The following is a 21805-nucleotide window of genomic DNA, read 5'->3' as shown; positions in this document are numbered from 1 at the left end:
GTCATTTCTAAAGGAAATCAACCCTGAATATTCATCTTTCTAAAATCTAAATGAAATCTTGCCTCTTTCCTGTGAAAAATGTGTAATAACTTTTTATCCTTTACTTGGTGGAATAGTAAGTTCCTGCAGCTGACTTGTAAATTCACTTTTCTGACACAACACCCTTTAGAGTCTTCCTGAATTTCAGTCATCCACAATTACCTATGGCTCCATAAGCAATCAAGGTATTTTAGGTCCACTCTTCTTGGTCATATTGTGTCCTCTCAATAAAATGTCTTCCTTCAAATTGTATATCTGCTAAATTCTTTTTGGTTTTTCAAATTTACACTTGAAATCTAAATTATTGTAAAGTCACCTCTGATGACTTTCCCAGTCCTACTCCTCTGGTTCTATAACATAAGCATTCTTTTATGTATATGCCTTTTTCTCTACCGATAGATTTTTGTCCCTTAATAGCAGATTTTCAAAATATTTTGAAATCTCTGGCTCTCCTGAATCTAAGGACAACCTGAACATGGCAGGCACTCAAAAAATTGATTAACTTGATGGTACGGCACCTGTTCCAAAGGATTGGCAAACTTTCATGCTTCTAAACCTGAAAAAATGGGCTAAGTAGCAAGGTTACAATTCTGCTGCTGCTGCTAAGTCACTTCAGTCGTGTCCGACTCTGTGCGACCCCATAGATGGCAGCCCACCCGGCTTCCCGGTTCCTGGGAGCTCCAGGCAAGAACACTCCAGGCAACAACACTGGAGTGGGTTGCCATTTACTTAACTTTAAAACAATAAACACATTAAAGTCAAGAAATAGAAGTAAAAGCTGTTATAGTTAATATCTTTGCATTAAATATATGCCATCCTCTCAAGAATTTATGCTTGGAACATAAACTTTGTGTCAACAAGGAAACCCTCTGGAAAGGTTAAGGAAGCCTTTTGAACAAGTTGAAAAACAAAATCTTTCTCATAATCCATTGCAGTATTTGTTGTTTTTGATAATCTCATGGTGATAAATTGGTGATTTGATAATCTCATGGTGATAAATCTCATGGTGTTAAAACAGTGGTCCCCAACCTTTTTGGCACCAGGAACAAGTTTCATGGAAGATGACTTTTCCATGGACCAGAGGAGAGGGGATGCTTTTGGGACTATTCAATGCATTACATTTATTACACACTTTACTGCAGAATAATTAGCTCCACCTCAGATCATCAGGCATTAGATCCGGGAGGCTGGGGACCCCTGTGTTAAAGGACATAATCAGTTCTCTAGGTTGTGCCACGTGAAAAACTGAAACCATCTCTGGTTTCTTGGGTAGAGTTTCACAATGTGCTCAGTTACATGAATCTGTGTTGATGGCATTCTCTTTCATGTCACATCAAATTAAGCAATTAAATTAAATATTGGAATTGCTTTGCAAGGAGCTTGCAGAAGGTAAATCTACTGGTGCTTTTAGTTTGTCCTCAGTTGAAAAAAAACTAGTATAGGCTGCCTTCAAAGTTTACTCGTCTTCTGTATTTGAAAAATCATGAATCAGTCTACTATTGGTAATGACGGATGAAGTAAAACATTTTCATTCTGACCTGCATAGAAAGAGAAATATGTGTTTTATTGTTCATACATTCCACGCGGGATGTCGACACTTCAGGGTTTAGAGTGATTCTCAAATGTTCCCACCACAGCACAGGTAAGAGGTGACAGTCACCTGTAGTCTGTGATGCAGGTAAGCTTTTTTTGTTTCCCCCTGCAAGTCCCTGCAAGCTTAAATGTCTCTCCACAGTAAGCAAGCATATTTATATATAACTACAGGGACTGAGCTTAATTGAAAGGATAACCTTGAATGTAAACCCATTTAATAAAGAATTAACTAGTTTGCACATTTCGTGTGTTTTTTAAAAAATTAATTGTGGATTATAGCTGGCCAAACTGGTGGGTCTGAGTGAAAAAGAAAAGATCAAAGGCAAAGTTTTGCCAAATGTTACAACAAATTACAGAAATAGTTGAGAAGTTTAAAAGGTGTTTTTTTTTTTTTTGCCTTTATAAAAGCAATAATTCTGAAGGAAATTCTGGAAATTTTTGAATAAATTGTGATTATAGGAAAAAGGTTGTAAATTTCATAGGATGTAGGAACTCACCCTTTATAAGGCAGTTACTTCATCTATTAAGTGAGCCTACTCTAAAATTAACATTCCATTGGACTAAGGGAAGAGAATAATGGATTAATGCCCTTTAGAGCCTAATTTTTTTTAAGTCTTGATTAAATTATGTTATAAAAGAAAATACTTTATGTTAGTGGCTAATGAAAGAGCAGACCCAATATGTTCCTGCTTTAGTATGATTACAAATTTCTTTCTGGAATGTCCTTCAGTCCCCAAATATTAAAATCCTATACATTCTTTAGAAGTCATTTTACAGCTCAAATAACTTTAGCCTTGAGCTCACCTCACAGATCAAATGATTTTGTTCTTGGTCAATGCTGAGAGCTCTTAATAGATATTGAAAGTGCATATCCATTACTTTCAATGGATATTAGCCAGGTTATCCACTCTCATCTCCAGTTGGTTGTCTCATAGGCAGCTCAAAGTCAGCAGGTTGAAAACCAAGGACATAACCTATCTTCTCCCTCCAAAATCTGGTTCACTGTCCCCGCAGACCATCCATCCAGTTCTTAGCCAGAGTCTCATTCCAAATATCTGATTATCTCCAGCTAATTTTTCAACACCTTTTACCTGAATCAAGGTATTTTCTTCCTATCTAGTCCCAACATGTAGTCTGATGCCCACTTTAGTTTCTTCTGTTTCCCAGCAAGAGTGATTGAGTTGAAGTGCTTGAAGTATGACTGTGTACTGCATTTTCTCCAAAGCTACCAAATACAGTGTAACGCACACACATACACCCTCACTCCAGCACACACACGAGCACAAAACCTTCCAGTGGCTCGCAAATTCTTCTCTGATAAAGACCTCATCTCCAGTACAACAAGCAAGCCTCTGTGTGTCCTGCCAACCTTGCGTGGCCTGATTTTGTGTCATTTCCCCTCAACGCTGTGTACTCCAACCACAGGAACATTCTCTTGGGCACATCATACTCCTGTCGATCTTGGCCGTCACAGATACTTTGCCTCCAATCATAGTGGTTCCCATTGCTTCTTTTCCCAGCCTCTCCCTTGGTTAACCCTTTGATTGACTCCTACTCACCCTTCAGAGCCCAATTCAGACACTATTTTCTTATCGAAGTCTTCCCTGACTCTCTATATCAGTTCACTCTGTACTGTGTTCTCATATACTACTCTTAGCTCACCCTGTACAATTAATACGTACACATTTTGGTTAATTTCTGCTTTGAACATTAAACTGTAAGCTCTGTGAAGGTGAGGACTATATATATATATATATATATATATATATATATATATATATATACATAAAGCATCACACTGTTCAATATCACCAACCATACTCCAATCACAGGTCTGATTCCAAGAACTACTTTTTCCATTCTATGTTTTGATTGAGATATACTTACTCTTAGAGTAGTGTTGATAACTTAACAGCCTCAAGGAATTTTGAATTTGACATCTAGTTTGCTCACTTCTGTTGGAGACAGGCACTGTCAAATTACACTGAAAAAAAGGAGTGAAATTGGATTACTTGTAGAGATGTGGTTGGATCTAGAGATTGTCATAAAGAGTGAAGCAAGTCCTAAGGAGAAAAACAAATATCTGTATATGCATATATGTGGAATCTAGAAAAATGGTATATATGATCTTATTTGCAAAAACAGAAATAGAGACACAGATGTAGAGACCAAACACATGGACATCAAGATGGGGAGGAGGGGGTGGGATGAACTGGGAGATTGGAATTGACATATATACACTATTGATATTATGTCTAAAGTAGATAACTAATGAGAACCTACTGTATAGCTCAAGGAAACCTTCATAGAGTTCTGTGGTGACCTAAATAGGAAGAAAATCCAAAAAAGAGGAAATACAGCTGATTTACTTTGCGGTACGGTAGAAACTAACCCAGTATCGGAAAGCAGCTATGTTACAACAAAAATTAATTAAAAATGAATAAAAAATAAAAACTATATTGTGTACAGTGTAAGAAAACCTATACAGAATGCTGACATGAACAAAAACAGTATCAGGAGATGGATGCAGTGTTTAGAGACTGTCTATTCTCCACTGCTCAGGTAGGAAAAAGTAGGACTCAACTCACCCCAGTGAACAACTATAAATAATAATGGTGGCATTATTCTTTTGTCTTCTCCTTTGCAGCTGCTAATGTGCTTTGACAGTTAGCTTTGCTCTTTTATGAACTCTCCACCAGCTATAATCAGTCATGGGGAAGCCAGGCAGCAGCATGTGCCAGTTCTCACCCTTGCTTTCTAAAAAAAAAAAAAATGCATTTGAGTGTATAAAGCATTTTGGAATGTGATTTTCTCCCTATGTTCCAATTTATAATTTCATCTTTCAATATACTATTGTAGGCTGTGAATGTCAAGTTAGTTTCTGCCTCAGAATAAATTGATGACATGCTATTTCTACGAGAACTAAGGCAACTTTTTAAGAAATGAAGACATGGCAACACAATGTCAAATAACTGACTTTTGCACACATGCAAAATATGCATGCATAAGCGCTAAGTCGCTTCAGGCCGGTCCGACCCTTTGCGATCCTGTGGACTGTAGCCCGCCAGGTTCCTCTGCCCGTGGCGTTCTCCAGGCAAGAATACTGGAGTGGTTTGCCGTGCCTTTTTCCAGGGTATCTTCCCAACCCAGGGATCAAACCTGTCTTAGGTCTCCTGCACTGGCAGGCAGATTGTTTACTAGTAGCACCACCTGAGAAGCCCAAAAAATGCATAGAGTATTTTAAATATTGCGGGAATGTGTGGGTTACCCTCTCTGCTCAAGAGTTCAACCACCTATGCCTTATCCATGCTCTATCAAGAAACCAAGTAGGAAGACAGGGTTTCAGTGAATGCTGCCAGCTCTCTCTCAGGCTCTCATTTATTTGCTCTGATGTAAGGTATTAAAATTTGGGCAACTAGTGCATTGTTTGACAGTTGATGATGAGAATGGAAGTTTCCTTGAAGAAAAAAGGTATATGGGAAGTCAAGACCTCAACATGACCTCAACTGTAACTATTGCCCTACTGGTTAGTTGAAATTGGAGATCAAAGACCCAATGTGCTAAATGTATTTTGCTGTAAATTGTTTCAAGAAAAGGGTGAAAAAGTATTTGATGGCGCAGTTTTTCTTTTTTTTAAAATTATTTCCAGGGAAAATGCATTTACTCACTTAAAAATACAAGTGTGTTGCATAGTAAAGTAATACTTCATGAAAATGGACTGCTTGGTCTTTTTATTCTTCTTTGTGATTTCAACTATCTATGTAGATTCTATTAAAATAGATTTTTAATACAAGCGTTCAGTTTGTATATACCTGAGTTTTTTTAAATTACATTTTGGGTTTATATATATGTATATATATGTATATATATATAATTTAAAAAATTGAAGTATAGTTGATTTATAATATTTTAGATATACAGTGAAAAGAGTCAGTTGTGCATATATATAAATACATGTATTTATTATTTTTCGGGTTCTTTTCCACTATAGATTATTATAAGATATTGACTGTAGCTCCTAGGCTATACAGTGGGCCTTATTGTTCGTATGTATATATATATGTATTGTGTGTGTTGTGTGTTAGTGGCTCAGCTATGTCCAACTCTTTTTGACCCCATAGACTGTAGTCCACCAGGCTCTTCTGTTGATGGAATTCCCCAGACAAGAATACTGGAGTGAGTAACCATTCCCCTCTCCAGGGAATCCCCCCAACCCAGGGATCAAATCCGGGTCTCCTACATTGCAAGCAGATTTTTAATGCTGAACCACCAGCCCATATACATACATATATATATATGTGTGTGTGTGTGTGTGTGTGTGTGTGTATACACACATATATATTAAGGACTTCAGATTTGGGAAAAAAGAGAAAAACATCTTTTAACAAGTGACATTTTTCTTTCATCTTCTTTTCTCTGTGTCTAGGAAGAACACCCTTCTCCTGTGTGTTCTTTTTATTCTGACACTCATGACACTTCTGACAACAGACATTTGGGCTTTCTACATATCAAGTCTCTGTGACACCAGTCGGGTGTCCTACCTGGGGTTGGCATCAGATTCCACAAGTTGAAAGTTCAACCGCAGTCTGCTCCCACTTCGGATGCCAAATACAAGTCCTAGGTTATCATCTGCACCTCTGACGGACCGGTTCCCATGACTCCCTTCTTGGGTTCCACACTAGAATTTGCTAGAACTGCTCATGGAATTGGAGGAAAGATTTATGTTTAGTGGCTTATCATAAAGGATATGATAGAGGATGCAGAAGACAGCCAGATGAAGAGACACATAGGGCAACCTATGCAGGAGGTGCTCAGGGATTGAACCGTGTCCCTTGGGTCTCCTGCATTGCATTGGCAGGTGGGCTCTTTACCACTAACGCCACTTGGGAAGTGGTGTTTCTGGTAACCTGCATACCTTCCAGATGTGGATGTCATTTTTCTCAATGCATTGTTTTTTTTTTGTCTTTATATATTTGCACATTAAAAGAATCCCTCAGGCATCGTAAATGCATGAATGACACTGATCATCCTTATCCTGATACTCAGAATCAAAAAGCCAGGTAAGTTGCAGGAACTGTACACAGTGTCTGCGAAAGAACTGTTCTGATTCACGTTTCTCGGCTCATTCATCTTTATTTCATAAACTTTAACGTAGTCAGAAGAGAATTAGATTAGCAGTCAAAGGATTGGCCTCTGGTCTCTGGTGTAGAGAGAACCCCTAAGCCCTTATGAGCTTCAGTTTTTGCTGTTTTGAATCGAGGGTGATGGGTGGCATGGAGGGGAATTGAAAATGATGTTGGGGCTGCTTCCTGGCTGAGGTGGGTACCACCTTCTCTTGGCAGTGTTGCGGATCTCGGATTCCAATCTGGAGACAATAAAGACGTAGCTGAGGCCCCGAAGTGAGGCCGCTGCCACTACACTTAGCTCCGCGACTCCCCTAGGGACCAGCTCCCTGACCAGGGATCGAACCCACACCCCCCCCACATTGGAAGGTAGAGTCTTGACCCACACCGCCTCCACTGGAAGACATAATCTTAACCACTGGACCACCAGAAGTCCCCCAAATTCCTAATTATTATGATGACCTACTATGCCCTACGAGATCAGGTTAATCTCCTGGAGCAGAGGATAGAGGCATCCCAGGAGAATGCGGTTGAACCAGCTAGGAGGCTATTACAGCCATCCCAGCAAGGGATGGTGATAACGTGGAACTGGGCGATGGCAGAGCAGATGCAGAAAACTGAACAGACTTCAGAGGTAACCTGACTGGAGACTGGTTCCCATTCTCCACTCAGCACTGTTCTTGGATTGGGACGAGCTGACGCTGTGCAGGAAAGGCATGGCATAGAAGAGAGAGAGAGTCTCCACGGAGAGAAAAACAGCAGCAACTCCATTTTGGGAGAGGAAGGATATACCACCAGACCAAGTGGATCAGTAGCTGGTCTCCTGAGCATGGGAACTCCCACTTTCTTCTCGGGTACACACGTCTCTTGGTTATTACCCTGCTTATAATCCCCAAGAGGTCCCATTGGAATTACTTTGGCTGTTTGCTGTGTAGCACAGGTGGAAGGAAGAAAAGAGGAACTGCCTGATGGTTCCTGCTGCTGGAATGCTACCAGAATCACCCTAAATGTTGGTTTGGGGCTGCCTCCTGACCCTGTATCTCCTTTCCCTAAGCTTGGAGCAGTACTGAAGCCTGACTCACAATTTATAGGTGCCCTCTTCTTTAATGGTGGGCAGTGGGTCTCTTTTCAGTGTTATCCCAGTTCTGTTTTCTGTGTTTCAGCAGTTCTTGCAGAATGTTTGATCCATTTAGAGAAATTCTTCTTGCAAGTCAACATGGTCTTCAAATATCTATATATCTAAAGACATATAGAATGTATATATTTATAGGTATCTGTAGATATATATCCTTTAGGTTAGTTTTAGGGTTTAGATCAGGTGAGGAAGGCTGGATGAGCATTTTTTTGTTTGGATTGCCATCTTGATCCAATATTTCTGTAGAAGTTTTCCAACATTTTAAAAAGACATACTACTTTTCAAACAAAATCTCATGTAGAGGATCAATGTATTAATCAGGTAAATGCAAAACTGATCTAGTTGAAGCCAAGGAAGCAGCCCTGTATGTGAACTCATTAGTCTCCTTTTGACCCTTCACTGCAGCTTCTGAGACCCTCCATGGAATCTTAGAACTCTGCAGAACAGGTGAAAAACTGCTGACAAGATTTACAGTCCAGGAATGTCTGATCCATAACAGGTTCTTAATAAATACTGCCTATCATTATGAATAGAAGGATACAGTATGTGGATGGAATGGAATACTACTCAACCATAAAAAAGAATGAAGTTTTGCCATTTGCAACCATGCAGATGGGCCTGAATGGCATTAGGCTTAGTGAAACAAGTCAGACAGAGAAAGACAGGTATTTTATATTATTACTTATATGTGAAATCTGAAAAATGAGACTAGTGAATATAACAACAACAGAAAAACAGACTCACAGTTATAGAGAACAGGGTTAGGGTACTAAGAGATACTGAGAGATATAAACTCCTATACATAAAAGAAGCTCCTAGGGCATACTATACAGCACAGGGAATATAGCCAATATTTTATAATAAGTATAAATGGATTATGATATTTTAAAATTATGAATTTTAAATTGTAAACTTAAAATTGTGAATTCAGGTATCGTATACCTAAAAGAAAATATTGTAAATCAAAAAAAAAAGAAAATGTTGGACGAACATAGAAGGTCTCAAAGGTCTGTTCCAGTCCTAAAATTCTTTAAAATCCTTTCATTTCCTTAGGTGTTCTATAAATAAAGTTTTTAAAGGTTAGCATGTGCATTCTCTTTCCAGTTCTTTGCCTTAAGAGTTTTGATGGCATGCCATGGTGCCTACCTGGTTCTTTTAACTCTATTTGTTTACACCTGGGCATGGCCAAGAGGGGGAGGGACTGGAATTCACTGCCTCAGTACCGGCAAGCTCCCCACCAGAGTGCGGGCTGCTATAAATCAATTTACTAGGTTCTATTTCCTGAAAATTTCTTTTAGGTAGTGGGGGAAGGGTGGCCACAGAATTCAAAACAGATTTATCGAAAGGCCTTTGAGAATAAACTGCAAGAGATGACCCAGCTGCAGAGCTCAGTGAGGGACTCCCAGCAAAAAAGACTAGTAATTAGTTTCATTTGTAGGTGAAAGAAGGTCTTTGAAGATGTCTGGCATTAATTATAATAGTGGTCACTGTTGCCATTTCCAAATCCTGCTTTTTAAGATCAGGGACTGTCAGTTTAGAGACGGCTTAGCATCTCCTCTTAGGAGGAAAAGAGTACTTAATGGGGACATAAGTGGTAAAATTGGACATGTAGAGCACGGCAAGATTAAATAGCATGTCAAGTCCCATTCTTAGAAAACCCGTTCCCGAAAGTCAAATTATAGGCTCTCTGCTTTTGTGTAACGGGGACTTTTCCTCTTTGTCCTAAAATATAGGCCATCATTCCAAGTGGTGCTATCAGTACAATTGTGCTTCAGCCAGCTCTTATACTTGGTCGCTGGTCCAACACATGCTTTCGTATCTTACCACCTTATGGATCTCACGTGCTCCTCCAGACCCAAACTTCACACATTCTTAGTTGCCGTTCTCCTCAGTCTATCACTTAAATCACTAAGCAACTCCCGCTCTGCGGGATGAGAAACTCCAGATGCTAACTGGCCACTGGATTATCTGCATCAGGAAATCTCCAGGTCCCACATGTCCTGGGCCCGTGGAGTCTCCGGACCCCATGTGACTCTGTAGGCTCCTCTGGGTCCTGAGACTTTATTTTTTAAATTTATTTTTATATTTATTTAGCTGCACTGGGTCTTAGCCTGTGGGATCTAGTTCCTGACTGGGGGTTGAATCTAGGCTCCCGACATTGGGAGCAATGAGTCTTAGCCCCTGGACCATCGGGGAAGTCCCTCCCATGACTTCACTGTCTGGTCGGTCCCAGGACCCAACAGCACTCAAAGTGTCACCCTCGCCAAGTCTATTCTTTGCTCTCCTAAATTCTTCTACTGCTACTGCTGCAATGGTAAGAAATAGCATTTATTGAGCCTTCACTATGATTAGGAAGTTAAGAACTCTGCACACAGAACCACTTTTAATCCTCCCCAGAGGGCTGGAATTTTTTTTTAAAATATTTGCATTTTTCACACTAGGAAACGGAGGTGTAGGACTGCAGCATACTCTGCCCAGCTGCTGTTCTGCTCCATCGTGTCGGACTCTTTGGGACTCCATGGACGGTAGCCGGCTAGGTTCCTCTGTTCATGGGATTTCCCAGGCAAGAATGCCGAAGTAGGTTGCCGTTTCCTCCTCCAGGGGATCTTCCTGACCCGGGGATTGAAGCCACGTCTCTTGCGTCTCCTGCATTGGCAGGCGGGTTCCTTACCCCTGCCACACGTGGGAAGCCCCCTCTGTACAGGTTACATGGCAAACATCAGCATCGGATGTTTAACCCAGGAAGTTCTGATTCCGAGGCTTAGCTCTTAACCAACGCACCAGCAGCCATGTGGAGCCCCAGGAAACCATGACTGGATGTCCTTTGGCCTTCTGAATTAAAAAAAAAAAAATTCTGCTTCTCTTGGTACGATCCCAGGCTTCAGTTATGGGATCCTAGGCTCCTTAATTTATTTGCCCTGTCTCTAAGAATCAAAGGCTCTGACAAGCACTTCGTGTTGGTTCTTTATTGCTTCACAACAGCTTACCCCTGAACATAGTGGCTTGGAGCGATGAGTATTCATTATCTCATAGTTTCATAGGGTCAGGAATTTGAGAGTGGCTTAGTTGGGTGCTTCTGGCTCAGGTTTCTCATGAAGCTGTAGGCAGGAAGCCAGCGGAGGCTATGCAGGCTGAAACTTGGACTAGATCTTCTGAGAAGTCTCAGTCACATACATGGCTCTTGGAGGGGATTCTTAGATTCTCACCGCAAATGCCTCTTCACGGGGAGACCTGGGTGTCCTAAGACAAGGCAGTAGGTTTCTCCCAGAGTGAAAGATCAAAGGGAGAACTCCCAAGACAGAAACTGCGGTCTTTTTAAACCTTAATCTTAGAAGCGAAGTTTCTGCTATATTCTTTCATTTCTGCTGCATCCTCTGTTTTAGAAGCAAGTCACTAAATTCAGCCCACTTTCCAGGAGAGGAGGATTAAACTCCACCTCTTGAAGGGAGTAATACCAGATGGTTTATGAATGGACATAGGGAAAGATTGAGGACAAGATGAGAAGGGGGTGACAGAGAATGAGATGGTTGGGTGGCATCACTGACTCAATGGACATGAGTTTGTGCAAACTCAGGGAGACAGTGAAGGACAGGGAAGCCTGGTGTGCTGCAATTCATGGGGTCCAAAGCACTCGACATGATTTAGTAACCGAGCCACACCAACAATAGGTTTTAAACCATCACCTGCTGGTACTTGAGAAGTTACTTCATGCCAGAACTTGCTTACCTCAGTTCTGAACTTCATTGATTAAGGCACCTATGGTATCAAGAACTTATAGTCAAGCCAGACTGTTCCTATCCTGGCCTTACCAGGTCTTAGCTATAGAAGCTGTGGCGAGTGGTTCATTTCCTAAGGTGAAAATGGAGATAATAGTCCTTACTTCATTTTTATGTTATTATGATCATTTATAACTTTGAGTTTCTGTGAAAGTATTGTGGAAAAGCTATGCAAAAGGAAAGTATTTTTGAATAATTTTGAATATTAGAAAACTCAACGTTGTTTTTTTATCTCCTGGATAATATGGAAATACTATCTTTAGAGCCAGGATTATATCTAAAATTCTCATATAATTCTTTATTTGGCAGGGTATTTATTAAATTGCCAGAGCAACTTTCTAATAAACCTCTGTCATGCAACCCACTGGAAAGAAGGAAAAAATACCACTGAATGTATAACAAGGCACACATTGTGATCAAGATAAAAACAAATAAACAGATAGTCATTAAGACAATAAAAATAAGCAAGCTTACAGACAGTGTAGTGGAATATTTGAATCTTCAGAGGAAAGACGAGTGATAATTAACAAATTATGAAACTCAAATAGCTTTAAAGACAATTTTATGACACCTATTTCTTATTACAAGAATATTTCTATCAACAGTTACCAACTACTAATTAAAACTTTCTCCATCCTCTTCTACAAAGTAAAGTCAACAGCAAAAAAAAAAAAAAGAAAGTGACTGTAAGGGTTTTATTTGGAGTCTCAACACAGTGAAATTTGCATAAATTCTAATAAAGCAAAATTAAAATCCATTAACACTTGTCTCTGGTAATTAACAAAAGCTTGCTGTTTTAAATGACTGTGTTTCAGACATATGGAGAGAAGGAAAGATGGGAGAATGTGGAGCCATGGAAAAATATGAAGATTATAAACTCGGAATGATGTTATTTAGAAAGTCCCCAATTTTAGGAAGGAAATAAAAGTTATTTAGGTTTTTGGAAGCATTGAAAAATGCTTTCCATTTTATAATGTATAGACTCACTCAAGAATTTCACCAGATGTTTATTTTACAAGATACATATGACACTTACATTTATGTACATTAATGATAATTTACTACTCAATTCTAATTACTACCCTCTGGAGAGAACAGACATGTTGACAAATATTGATTATTTAAGGCAAACTACGGAAAACCCATACTTTCTGATTTAAAAACGCTGGAGAATTTAAATTTTCTTTTTCACAGATTCCCAAATATTTGGAGAGAAGAGAATTAAGCCATAATGCATTGAAAATTACTATTTGAAGTTATTGATGCATTACTTTATATTTTGGTGTATTTATTCTTGAAAAAATTCATTCTGCTATGATGGAAAGTAAGTCTCTCTGAAAATAACATAAAAAGCTTACCTTGAAAACATCTTGTCTAGAGTCACTGGTTATAGTTGCACCTACATTGGAAACAAAATGTAAGGAAAGAAAGAAATAAAGGAAAAAAGAAAGGTCTCCCAGGATTCGGGTGGTGATGGTCGTGATGATGACAATGATGACCTGAGATTTATTGAGTGCTTACTGGATACCATGCATTGTATTAGTATGGTTTATCTTATTCTTTGTTTACCTAGACTGCTACTGTTATTTACCTACACTGCTATTAATGAGATAATAATTACAATTTATTGAATTTCTGCTATGTGTCAATGTTCGGGCACTGTGCTAGGTACTTCACCCAAGCGTTTCCTATTTCTTACTGCAGTTCTGTAGGACAAGCATTATGTTTACCGTTTCTTATGTGAAGACATTGAAGCTCAAATAATAACAGCCCAATTTTCTAGTCACACATTTCATAAGTGCACAAACCAAGGTTCATAAACAGATCTGTCTTGCTCCTTAGGCTTTTCTGTTTCACCACTCTGCAGGCTCACGCCACCCTCGACTGATGATAATATTAATAACAACAATGATAGTAATAACGCCACCACCGTTATCACTATCATCACCAATAGAAATTTGTATCTGGCGAGTGCTCTCCAATTTACAATGTCCTTGGGGCAGCAATTGTGACCTGATAGAACACAGTATTTATAGATAAAAGTTATCTTATAAGTTGACTCACGTGGTTCAAAACTGTGTTGTTCAAGAATCAACTGTATTTTATTATTTTTGATACTTCATTAAGTGGAGTTGTTTCCTTAATTTTGCTTTCAGAGGTTTATTGTTAGTATATAAAAAATGTCACTCATTTTTGAAAAAGGAACCCTCCTACACTCTTGGTGGGACCATTAATTGGTGCAGTTACTATGGAGAACATTATGAAGGTTCACTAAAAAGCTAAAAATAGAGCTACCCTATGATCCTACTTCCCAGGGATTGTTGTGGGAAAGAATCCGCCTGCCAATGTAGGAGATCCCTGGGTCGGGAAGATTCCTTGGAGTAGGAGACAGCAACTCACTCCAGTATTCTTGCCTGAAAACTTCCATGGACAGGGGTGCCTGGTGGGCTACAGTTTAGGGAGGTCACAAAGAGTCCAACATGACTGAGCGTATGCTCCTGCAATCCCACTCCTGGGCATATATCTGGAGAAGAAGATAATTAAAACGTTACATGTACCCCAGTGCTCACTGCAGAGCTATTTACAACAGCCAAGACATGTAAGCAACCTAAGTGTCCATCAATAGTTGAATAGATAAAGAACACAATGGAATATTACTCAGCCATGAAAAGGATGAAATAATGCCCTCTGCAGCAACATGGCGGCCTGGCTGGACAGCCACCTGTGGCTGTGCCTATGAAATCCACAGCAAGACTCGATCAGAGCACAGACTCCTGGAGTGTGCAGGGCAGGGTCCTAGTTGTACACCCTGCATGTAAACTGCTCCAGATACAAGCATATCTGCCTGCCGTTGGCCTGGAGGGTGGGAGATGGGTAGGTGCTACTATGCTAAGAGCCTAAACTGATTAAAATCAAGCCAAATTACCAATGAAGGCTTCTCCTGGGAGTTACGAAGTCTTCAAACAGACTCCAGAGTTTCAAGGCAGTTACATCAGACAGATTCTGCCAGCACAATTGTCTAGTTGAGGAGGTGAATTCTTGGTGTTTCTGACTCTGCCATCTTACCAGAACCTTCCTCCTTTTACTTTTAAATGAGTGTAAGAGAAGAGCTGATTTATAAGTGCAGAAATTTTCCATGAAATATTGGGGGAAATCATCATTTAACTAGGTTGGCCAAAAAGTTTGTCTGAATTTTTCCATAACATCTTGGGCTTCCTAGGTGGCACTGTGGCAAAGAATCTGCCTGCCAGTGCAGGAGATGCAGGAGACCCGGGTTCAATCCCTGGGTTGGAAAGATCCCCTGGAGAAGGGGGATACTACCACTCCAGTGTTCTTGCCTGGGAAAACTCATGGACAGAGGAGTCTGGCAGGCTACAGCCCATGGGGTCCCAAAGAGTTGGGCACAACTGAGCAAGCACACATAACATGTTACAGTAAAACCTGAATGAACTTTTTGGCCAGCCCAATGCATAGGTATTACCTGAAATTTAACCATCCAGTGGCTCTAGAATAAAAAAAATGACCTATATTACCTTTTTTGAATGATAAAGAAAGGTGTCTTTCATGAATCAAATGTGGATTTGAAGTTCAGAGTGTCTTGAAAGGGTTGATATCAAATAAGTGGGTTCTCTCCCATTTACAAGTTCTTTCTTCGAGAAAAAAACAGTTAAGACAACTGTCTAAGTACAGAGTCCAATTCTTAACAGCAGCTGTGCTTCTGGTTAAATGTTTGTGACTGTTATTGTAGATTTGGACTTGTTTAGCTAATGATGGCTGGATTTGTGGCTTTGCACTTTGGGATCTCGTGGTCCACATTCTACAAATGGTTATTTCTGCACCTGTGGCCAGCTTTAAGATTTTCTTCTGCCTTGCAGGTGCCTTAAGAGTTGGCTTGAAAAGTCACAACAGGCACCAGAGTAATTTTCTTTCCAGGAAGTTTACCAGTTGTCTTTTGGACTAGAAACAACATTACAGGAAACACATTTCTATTAGGGTAACTGAAATACTAGAGTCCCTAAACTATTACATGAATATGAAGGAACATCTCAGGCAATATTTAAGAAATAGTCATCTTTTTGAAACACTATCCGGATAAATAGAAAGCATATCAAGGACATTATAATATTTAGAAAACAAATGTACATATATGTATATATATCCTGTTTTTGAAACCTGTACTTACACTCGCTCATTCTATTCTTACAATGCCAAACAATTAGGAATACTTAATATTTCATATAGGGACCAGTCAATGAAATATGCTATCTATATAAAGAAGAACTGAGAAAATAAAGACCTAAAAAGATCATGCATATGTCAATATGCAGGTTTGCATACACACATGTGCACACACCAAAGCTGGAAATAATTCAATTAATTCATAAGAAGTTTTTGACAATTTGATTCTTTTTCCATCCAAAGATGGAAGTTAGATTTTATAACATAAAATTAAAGACAATCTATTTGCTTCAAAAACATGTTCTAAATTATAGCTTAAATTATAAAAATCTGATTGAACAGAATCAAAGATATTTGGAACTATTCCAGTCACTTATTCCTGATTTTCTGATTCATTATGAGCTCATCCAGTATAGAAAATCAGTTGCTTCATTCTCAGATGGCTTGTAATGTACCTTAGTATCTGAGACAGCACCAGTGGGGTCAGGGCAGGGGAACAGTTGTCAATCCCAAACATCACCTGACTACTGTCTTTGCTTCAGGCACTTTAGGGCCGCACTGGGATAAACATTAATCGTATCTCTTTAGGGGGTTGGTGGCCAGCAAAGGCCTATTGGAGAAAAATTTCCTAGGTTGAGACAAGGGCTTCCCCGGTGACTCAGCGGTAAAGAATTCACCTGCAATGTAGGAGACGCAGGAGACATGGGTTCGATTCCTAGGGCAGGAAGATGCCCTGGAAAAGGAATGGCAACCCACTCCAGGATTCTTGCCAGGAGAATCCCATGGCTAGAGGAGCCTGGTGGGCTGCTTCCATGAGGTCACAGAGTCGGACACAACTGAAACGACTGAGAACATACGCAGGCTGAGATAAACATGAAGAGATATTATTGAAACCAGGTGAGGTGTGTGCTCAGGCACTTCTATCGTGTCTGACTCTTTGTGACCCTGTGGACCATCGCCTGCCAGGCTCCTCTGTTCATGGGCTTTCCCAGGCAAGAATACTGGAGTGGGTTGCCATTCCCTTTTCCAGGGGATCTTCCTGACTCAGGGTTTGAACCTGGGTCTCCTGCCTTGGCAGGCAGATTCTTTACCATCTGAGCCACCAGGGAAGCCCCTTAAGTGAAGTGATGCTCAAATTAAGAAGGGTGGAGAATGTCATTCTGGAGAGGAAAAAGAACCTCAGGAGGCAAGATTGTTAAATAACCCCACTCTCCCTCTGAAAACAAACTAGTCACCATTTTCCCTCCTTGCCCCCACTCTCCAATAACAACTTGGGAGACCACACATTAGTGCAAATCTTTCTGTTTACCAAGGAAGAATGAGCAGAAGCAGGTGTGAGGCCAAGATTTGGCTCGCTGTCTTTTCCACTGACCTTGTTCTCCAATATAGCTAACAGAATGCCAGTAGCTCCCTGTTCCATTATTCATAGGGCTTAATTTTTACCTTCATTCTGTCTAGCTAACACGGAAAGTAAAGTTGTCTCTCAGATGTAAATATAAAGATAGGACTAATTTCTTTTTCCATCTTTGACAATGTTCCCTCTTAGTTTAAGAGGCTGGTTTAATTGCATTTTTTCAAGGAGAGGTCCATTTGTTCTGTATCATTAAAGAATTTAGCTAAATGTTATTTGCAAATATCTGTATGAATTTTTGAATGGTTGAACAAATGCTTTTAAAAAACTTTAAATCTTTGAAGCTGGGCTTTCTGTTCCAATATATTGGAAAAGTGAATACACCTTTGAGATTTCAGATATTTTTATTGGGTCTTGATTTGTTACCAAAATGTATAATCTTGCTGTCTAACTTTAGTCTCTAATTTTCTATAAGTTGTTATTATAGCAAAATGCTGTGTCAAGCACTTGGAGGCTACAGAAGACATAAACCAAAATATTTAGGTTGAAATTACTTTATAACAATAAGCTAAACAAACATTTGCTCTAAACCTCAGTCCTTTTATTGTTATAATTGGAAGCAGCTAGGAAAGTCTTCCTTTTAGTTGTTTGCTCTTGGCATGTTATGAAATTGAAATAGAGCTATTTCTATTTATTAAAGCAATAATCCACTTCTCAAAATAAGATAAATTATTTCCATAGAGTTTACATTTTCTCTATAGGAGGCAAGTCTTGATCCTAAACATTTCTTTTACCTCTCAGTAAGGAACTGAAATCCATTTTAATGCACCAGTTGGTTAACTAGAGATTTCAACAGGCCTAGAAATGAGGAAATGGTTGGTATAGTCACTATCCTGGCAGTTACCTGGCACCCAGACCCCTTTCTCTCAGAGAACTTGGAAATCTGAGCAAGAAGCATTCAGTCAACAGAAAGCAATGGTAGACATCTCAAAGATATATTCATAGTGAAGGCATTACTGGGCTTCCCTGGTGGCTCAGATGGTAAGGAATCCGCCTGCAATGCAAGAGACCCTGCTGTGATCCCTGGGTTGGAAAGATTTCCCTGGAGAAGTAGGCTACCCACTCTAGTATTCATGCCTGGGAAATCCCATGAACAAAGTATCCTGGTGGGCTACAGTCAATGGGGTCACTAACAGTTGGACACGACTGAGTGACTAAGCCCCTCCTCCCACCACACACACACCCCCAAAGGCATGAGATATAACTATCATTTTTGATAGTTCAGGTTTTGACATAAGATCCTCTGGTTATAATTAGTTAGATTAATTCAGCTTAGTTAATATATCAAGGGCTTCCCAGGTAGCACTAGTGGTAAAGAGTCTGCCTGCCAATGCAGGAGACACAGGAGATGTGGGTTCGACCCCTGGGTTGGAAAGATCCTTTGGAGAAGAAAGTGACAACTTGATCCAGTGTTCCTGTGTGGAAAATTCCATGGATAGAGGAGCCTGGTGGGTTACAGTCACGGGGCCAGAAAGAATCGGACACAACTGAGTGACCTAACGTACAGTTCAGTTCAGTTCAGTTCAGTCGCTCAGTCGTGTCCGACTCTTTGTGACCCCATGGACTGCAGCACGCCAGGCCTCCCTGTCCATCACCAACTCCCGGAGTTTACTCAAACTCATGTCCATCGAGTTGGTGATGCCATCCAGCCATCTCATCCTCTGTCGTCCCCTCTCCTCCTGCCCCCAATCTCTCCCAGCATCAGGGTCTTTTCCAATGAGTCAACTCTTCACATGAGATGGCCAAAGTATTGGAGTTTCAGCTTCAGCATCAGTCCTTCCAATGAACACTCAGGACTGATCTCCTTCAGGATGGACTGCTTGGATCTCCTTGCAGTCCAAGGGACTCTAAGAGTCTTCAACACCACAGTTCAAAAGCATCAATTCTTCTGCGCTCAGCTTTCTTCACAGTCCAACTCTCACACCCATACATGACCACTGGAAAAACCATAGCCTTGACTAGACGGACCTTTGTTGACAAAGTAATGTCTTTGCTTTTTAATATCCTATCTAGGTTGGTCATAACTTTCCTTCCAAGGAGTAAGCGTCTTTTAATTTCATGGCTGCAATCACCATCTGCAGTGATTTTGGAGCCCCCCAAAATAAAGACTGACACTGTTTCCACTGTTTCCCCATCTGTTTCCCATGAGGTGATGGGACCAGATGCCATGATCTTAGTTTTCTGAATGTTGACCTTTAAGCCAAACTTTTCACTGTCCTCTTTCACTTTCATCAAGAGTTCCTTTAGTTCCTCTTCACTTTCTTCCATAAGGGTTGTGTCATCTGCATATCTGAGGTTATTGATATTTCTCCTGGCAATCTTGATTCCAGCTTGTGCTTCCTCCAGCCCAGCGTTTCTCATAATGTACTCTGCATATAAGTTAAATAAGCAGGGTGACAATATACAGCCTTGGCACACTCCTTTTCCTATTTGGAACCAGTCTGTTGTTCCATGTCCAGATAATCATGATGGTGTGATCACTCATCTAGAGCCAGATATACTGGAATGTGAAGTCAAGTGGGCCTTAGGAAGCATCACTATGAACAAAGCTAGTTGAGGTGATGGAATTCCAGTTGAGCTATTTCAAATCCTGAAAGATGATGCCATGAAAGTGCTGCACTCAATATGCCAGCAAATTTGGAAAACTCAGCAGTGGCCCCAGGACTGGAAAAGGTCAGTTTTCATTTCAATCCCAAAGAAAGGCAATGTCAAGGAATGCTCAGACTGCTGCACAATTGCACTCATCTCACACGCTAGTAAAGTAATGCTCAAAATTCTCCAAGCCAGGCTTCCGCAATACATGAACCGTGAACTTCCAGATGCTCAAGCTGGTTTTAGAAAAGGCAGAGGAATCAGAGATCAAATTGCCAACATCTGCTGGATCATCAAAAAAGCAAGAGGGTTCCAGAAAAACATCTATTTCTGCTTTATTGACTCTGCCAAAGCCTTTGACTGTGTGGATCACAATAATCTGTGAAAAATTCTGAAAGAGTTGGGAATACCAGACCACCTGACCTGAATCTTGAGAAACCTATATGCAGGTCAGGAAGCAAAAGTTAGAACTGGACATGGAACAACAGACCTAGCATACAGGCAGGCAGTTAACATAGCAAACTTCAGCAAGTAAGTCTGCTTTATACAGCAGCTCAGGTTGTGTACTGCACACCTCCTGGGGAACCATCAGAAAGACTGTTGTTTTCTATAGCCAACCTCCACCGAGTGTTTAACCACTTTGAATAAATTAGTATGAGTTCTTACTGTTGTTTCAAGAGTGTTTTATTTGTTATGATTTTAACTGTCTGCAGGTGTTCCCTGATGCAACTTTGTAAAGGATAATCTCAAAAAAGGCAAAAATAAATTTGTGGAATGGCTGAAGATGGGTGATATGACTCCTATTTCAAGTGCTTCCCCTGTTTTGCCTGGATGTCGAGCAAGTTGTTTTGACAGTCTTTAGCTTGGTTTGTTCTTCAAGAAATGATGGCTGGGACTTCCCTGGTGGTCCAGTGGTTAAGACTTTGCATTTCAATGCAGGGGTTTGGTTGGATCCCTGGTCAGGGAGCTAAAATCCAACTTGCATTATGGCCTAAAATAAACCAAAACATAAAACATTATTGTAATAAACTCAATAAGGACAAAAAATGGTCCACATCAAAACAATCTTAATAAAAGGAACTAAGTCTGGTGGTTGTTTGCTTCATATTTCAAATGATAATGCTGGACACTGTATGTCATACATTTTGCCATTCTCAGATAAAATTGGATGCTATCAATATCTTTATCATGTTGTTCAGTCACCAAGTCTTGTCCAACTCTGTGACCCAGTGGACTGTAGCATGACAGGCTTCTCTGTCCATCACCATCTCCCGGAGTTTGCCCAAGTTCATGTCCATTGAGTCGGTGATGCCATCCAACCGTCTCATCCTCTGTCGTCCCCTTCTCCTCCTGCCTTCAATCTTTCCCAGCATCAGGGTCTTTTCCAGTGAGTCAGCTCTTCACATCAGGTGGCCAAAGTATTGGAGTTTCAGTTTCAGCATCAGTCCTTGCAATGAATGTTCAGGACTGACTTCCTTTAGGATGCACTGGTTTGATCCCCTCGCAATCCAAGGGACTCTCAAGAGTCTTCTCCAACACCACAGTCCAAGAGCAGCGCAGTCTTTCCATTCACAGAGTCACCAGCAGCACGCGCCCACTGAGAGCTGCAGGAGGAGCGTGTATCGCCACCGCGAGACACTTCTCCCATCAGCGTGCCACTTAATGGACTCACTGATGCCATGGAAACAGGGGTCCCCAACCTCTAAGGGCTAATGTCTGATTGTCAAAGGTGGAGCTGATGTGGTAGTAATAGAAACAAAGTGCACAATGTGATGTGCTTGAATCATCCCCAAACCATCCCCCCAAGCCTGGTTCATGGGAAAATTGTCTTCCATGAAGCTCGTCCCTGGTGCCAAGAAGCCTGGGGACTGCTGCCTTGAAGGCAGGGCTTGGGAAGGATGAGGACCAAGGCTGAAAAGGGTTAGCTGAGGTGCTAAACTCCCTTGCTGTGAGCCTT

At 40.5% G+C, this 21805-nt stretch overlaps 1 long non-coding RNA gene across 1 annotated transcript; it reads left to right on the top strand.

The window, feature by feature from the left end:
* The first annotated feature begins 2049 nt into the window (after positions 1 to 2049).
* On the top strand, positions 2050 to 13298 carry LOC139031600 (uncharacterized). The gene is made up of 2 exons (XR_011484098.1): positions 2050 to 6692; positions 10332 to 13298. It is a non-coding gene; the product is annotated as an uncharacterized lncRNA (long non-coding RNA).
* Positions 13299 to 21805: the final 8507 nt, after the last annotated feature.

This window comes from Odocoileus virginianus, chromosome 27 (genome assembly GCF_023699985.2).
Source record: "Odocoileus virginianus isolate 20LAN1187 ecotype Illinois chromosome 27, Ovbor_1.2, whole genome shotgun sequence".
Taxonomy (NCBI): Eukaryota; Metazoa; Chordata; class Mammalia; order Artiodactyla; family Cervidae; genus Odocoileus; species Odocoileus virginianus.
The sequence above is the reverse complement of the archived record's forward strand: the minus strand, read 5'-3'. Positions and strand labels throughout refer to the sequence as shown.